General features: G+C 43.1%; 1 long non-coding RNA gene across 1 annotated transcript; it reads right to left on the bottom strand.

Moving 5' to 3' along the window:
• Window positions 1-2,754: 2,754 nt before the first annotated feature.
• Window positions 2,755-3,686, bottom strand: LOC141569145 (uncharacterized). Its single transcript, XR_012492567.1, has 3 exons — window positions 3,599-3,686; window positions 3,459-3,519; window positions 2,755-3,374 (listed from the first exon to the last, which is right to left on the bottom strand). It is a non-coding gene; the product is annotated as an uncharacterized LOC141569145 (long non-coding RNA).
• Window positions 3,687-5,295: the final 1,609 nt, after the last annotated feature.

Genomic DNA, 5,295 nt, shown 5'->3' with positions numbered 1-5,295 from the left:
GATACAATGTTAAATAATCTATTTTTTACAAAAAAATTCAACTGTAGGTGTTCCAAGCTACTTGTGTTAAAATTTGAAAATGTCAATAACTAAGAGTATCTTATCCCAAGGAATCCTATCAAGGAAGCTTACTGGAACAGTCTTTTTTCCACATTTTTAGCATTTTTCACAAGAGAACTTACGCCCTTTATATAATTAGACCATTGTTGCTTAAGAAACCTTTTAAAAATTCCAGTTGAGTAATGGCAAAATCTGTTTGCATCACTCCAAAAGAAACATAAGCTCTTAGATCAGCTTTGAACTACCTCTTCCTTAGATTACTAAAACTACCTATGCCCAAAGACCACCCAGAAGCTCTTAGACATATGTGTGCAAACCATGTTAGTCAACTCCCAGGGTTGAGTCATATGCCAGTCTGAGTGGGTACTAGCGACTAACTTCTAAGGCTAGCCAGCAAGTCCCTTTCCACCTTTAATGCTCTGTGGCTTTGTGCCATTAGCTTTAATATGTTCACGTGCCACAGGCACTTGGCTCAGCCCAGGACAGTTGTAAGGCGAACACTTTAGGAAAGGTGGGTCTTCTCCATGTGGTGCCCGAGAAACAGCTCTTACTGGTTGCAGATGGCTCCTGAAACAAAGCAGCTACTGCTGTTGGGCTTTTCGGTTCCTTTTACTTACTTGTGTAGTTCATAAGACTGTCCAGGCCTGAAGGCAGGTTTGAAATAAAATCTGTCAACCGTGATATTTTTTAAAGGAAATGAATTCCACTATTCTTCTTTGGCATGGAGACACCGCAGGTTCTTACTTCCCAATAAACCGTATGTGGCGGCAGCCAGGCCACCCTTTTGGAGACTATCACGGAGTGCAACCGGGACGAAAGCCTGATGGTGAGAGGAAGGTGCTGAATTAAAGGCAGTGTTCTCATTTTGATTTTAGAGGTTTTATCTACCCAAGACACGTCTCACTTTGTGGGGGATGTTAGAAACATGATTCGAAAGCCTTTGTTCTTCAAGAGCAGATGTTCTTAGCCTCAGATGCATTGCTGTGTTAACTCATGATGTAAAGCAGTTTGAAGCAGAGCTCAGAGGAATGCCTCCGATTCCATTGTGTGCTTAGAGGATGGCTTTTATGTAGAAGAACGTAAACTTTGGGATTAAACTTTCAGTGTCTTACTTTTTGTATACTTTGAGGGTTTTTTTAATTAATACTTGAGACTTATTTTGACTTTTCTTTTTAAAGTTAGGTGAAACACTTTGCCATGGGCTACTTGGCAGAGGCAATTGACAGCTCTTCGTAATTGCTTAATGATACCTATCTTTGCCTTTGTGTCTTGAATGTTTAGAACCAGACTATCCTTCCATCTTCACCTCCTCGTGGTAGAAAAGGATGGCTTCCCCCTTCTCTAATTGTTGGGGATTAACTCTAGCCTCCATCTTGGTTGCCGCAGTGACATGGTGGCCTTATGCCTCCTTATGCCCTAAAACCTCCTACCCTAGTGCCATGTGAACCGGGTCTCACAGAGGGGACAGAAGTGAAATGTGGAGTCTGGGAAGTAGTTGCCTTTACTGTAAAAATGTAGACAGAAAAGGAACATTCGTGGTTTTTCAGACGTGAATGTGACTAAAGACTCACGGCCTCTACAAGGCTGTTGTGGCCTTTGGTGTGGCTGTTGCTGTACATAGATGTTATGGACTTGTACTAACACACCTGTAAGTTGTATTTGTTAAACCTCTATAAAAGATTTAAAAAAAATCAACTTCGCCTCATTATTTCTTTCTTATTTGCTCTCACGTTGGGTTTACCTCTTCTTCCTAGCATTTTATTAGGTGAATACAATTAAAACAATATAGTCCCAGGTTTAAAGAGATTGCCATCACTGTCTACATGAACTGGAGATAAGTATTTACTCAGCAGCAGCTGTGATGCCCTCCACCAATGATGTGTCCACACGTCAGTTCACATATGGGAGAGCTGTGGGTGGATCAGTGACATTCCACCCCTCCAGCCAACTACCATGTTTATATTAAAAACACAGACACAGTGAGCCTATACTTTTACTTCTGTATGACAGTTTGCATGGTTTCAGCTCATCTTCCTTTAATCCTGTGGTCACCCTTCCCCTACTTCAGCATATAAATGGTTTCTACATCTCCTGCTTGACATCAGGACCATCTCTGCCCTCACTCTCTTTGGCTGAGCCAATGCCTGGAAATCAGATTCCGTCAGGCCCTGCTTCCAGCACTTCAGTGGGCTCTAGAACGAGCACATGCCAGGTAGGGAGAGATGGCCACACTCCTCTCAACCCAGTGGCCCCCTAGGAAAAGGCCCAGCTGAATCTCTGTCTGGTCATTCTTGGACAAAGCACAGACATACGTGTTTGCGAGTTACCTAACGATGCCGCCAAAGGAGACTAAAGTCAAGCCCCCCTGCTGTGGGAACTGTCCTTAGCAGACAAGCAACACAAAGCACACAAACTGGTGTTAGTATCACTTGGGATAAGGGACATGAAGCAGGTTTTCATAAGCAGGACTGTATTTATACACTAAGAGGGACATCTGTTGTTAGGAAGTGGACAGCTGTCTGGGGACAAAGACAGTGGGACAGACAAATTGAACCTTAAAGACAAACCGAGTCATTTTTTACCTAACACGAAAGCCTTGGTTTTATTATTCTTGAATACTTTATGTAAATTAAAATGACTACCAATAAAAGCCCTGTTCTAAAAACAGAAAAATTCTATTGACTACTAGAGGGCTGCATTTATGCGTAACCTTTATTATTCCATTTTAGAAAGCCATACATTTTTTTTAAAAATCTGCAATTTATAAATAGAAAAAATATTACAATTGAAATCTTGTCATTGGATAATGCAAAACTATCTACTATAAGGAATTGATATCAGCTAACAGAGGCTGGATTTATATAAAAGAAAGCTGATGTGTTGTGTTCCTCAAGGACCAGAATATAGCTTATCAGAATGGATGGACTTGATACTTTCAAATGGAGTCAAGTTATAATAAATAGCTAAGCCCTTTCCATATTATTTTATAATTTTTGACCACATACTTCATAAAAAGAAAAGATGGCCAACTACATAGACGAACTACACAGAATCAGAGAGGCTGGAATCATAAGGACAAGCTCTGGTAGGACACAGCAACAGTGTCCTTAGGGTTGTGAGGAAAGCCGAATGTCTGTCCTTCACATGCAGAAAAGGGTGTCCTTCCGAGCGCCTGCTTCTCGGACACTAGAGTGCGCTGTTTTATTTAGTTGGCCATTTTCAGGGGGGCCTTTCGGAGCGACCTCCGACTGGGGGCTGGGTTGTCTTTATTTCTGGCCGGAGATTTCACATTCCACTGCTGAGGCTGTGGAGGCCTACAGAAAGAAATGATAGAATCATTGTGGAACTAAGAAAAAACTAACAAAAACCACCTCAAAAGGAACTCTTGATGAACTTACGGTTTATCAGGCAATGATAAACATAAAATGTCATTTCCTTGACTCGGGGGTTCAATTTTCTCTGAAAGGGAGTCAAACAAACAAATTCAGATTTCCCAGAACTCCAGAGCAGCTAAAGTATCTGATAAGAAGGGACTTGCCTTTGACTGGAAAAGGCGTCCGTGGTGTGCCTATGTAGCTGACTCCTGCTTCAAACGTCACATCACTGATGGTATCTGGGTAAAAGGGGAAACAGCATGGTTAATGAAAAGCCAGTAAGAAACAAACATCAAATAAAGTAACCTGAGTAAGGTGTTAACGGAGTTTCTGCTGCAGTTTCATTCAGTTTCTTATATCAGTACCAGCAGCCCACTAAGTCAGGCTTCAATTTATTTGACCTTTTTGTAGGACTTGACTGTGTTGAAGACTCAATCCTTCCTTCGTGTCCGTGGTCTCCTGATGCTTTCTCTGGCCACTCCTCATCTTAAACTGCTCTGCTGGCCCACGAGCACCCAGTGCTCACTGGCTCTGGCTTCTCACCCACCCAGTGTCTTTAGTTACCGCCTTCGTCAGTGACCCCCAACTCCAGCTCAGACCTCCCTCCTACATTTCCCATTCCACCTGAATTCCCTGAAGATGCTTCACCAACTCCTTCCCTTCACTCAACATGTTCCGTCTACATCCCTAATCAGTGATCTAGGCACCTGGACGTGCCAGGCCCCATTCGCTCCGTCTCCACACTAATCAGTAACTGAGCCCCATCACCACTCTCCTTCTATCCGCACTGTCTGCTGTCTCACTGTGACAGCAGACAATGTCTCAACCTTGATCTACGGTCTCCCATTTCCAGATTTCCCCTTAGGAGGCAGGAGAGCAGAGCATAGGAACAGACTGAATCAGATTCTGGGTCTGAATTCAGGGTCTGTCTTTCTAGCTTGGGAATTATTCTAAGAACCTCAAGTTTCTTTACCTCAAAAATGGGATACAAATGTATCAACCTCAGGGAAGTTGTCAGGATTAAATGAGATCATTTATGTAAAGTCCTTAATACAATACGCGGTACAAAGTAAGTGCCGAAGAGATGTTAGCCACTGTTGTAATTTATTAGCTATTATCCCTTATGTCACTTTGAGGTAAATTTGTTTAAATATTTCATAAGGTCACCGCCCTGCTTTAATATCCTTATGTCTCAGTGTGTAGAGAAGGGCCCCAAATCCCACCTCTGTCTGAGCTGGGCAACATCCTTTGTGCAAGCTGGCTCCAGGGCCATCCGATTATCATGGTTCTCCAAGCAGGCTCTGGTCTGTTACACCAGGGTCTACACAGGTAGCTCCTTGTTTCCGGAGTGTTCTCCCTGAGCCAACTACGGCATAGCATTCCTTCTGAGACCTGGGGGGTACGCCTCTCCAGTGACTTGCTCCTCCTTTGTGTCCTGTGTCTTTTTGCACGAGCAGCTAGCACACTTGTCTGAACAGAGCACAGGCTCAATGGCTGGGTGATGGCTGTCCTGTCAAGAGCATGCTGTCCTTTCTGCAAGGACACTTGGGAAGTAAGCTGCATTGTTTTTACCTTTCTCCCTACACTGCAAAGTAAGGTAAAAATTAGGGTACTGATTAGATCTTTCTAGTGTATGTTTTAAAGTCCACCAATGCATCTGCAGTGCTACGTGTCTGAGCTACTCAAGCTATGTTAACAGACAGAACTTCTGTTAACAGACTTCTCAGAACAGTATCCTCAGCAATGCCATCCAAATAGCTCAGTTCTGCTTATTCCCATTACTGGGAGGTCTCCCAGTGTTAGAGTTGAAATCCCTTCCTTCCACACACATTCCTTTTCCTGTTTGGAAGCCTCTGCACAT

This window comes from Rhinolophus sinicus, linkage group LG16 (assembly GCF_036562045.2).
Source record: "Rhinolophus sinicus isolate RSC01 linkage group LG16, ASM3656204v1, whole genome shotgun sequence".
NCBI classification, from domain to species: domain Eukaryota; kingdom Metazoa; phylum Chordata; class Mammalia; order Chiroptera; family Rhinolophidae; genus Rhinolophus; species Rhinolophus sinicus.
This window is presented reverse-complemented; position numbering and strand designations above follow the sequence as displayed.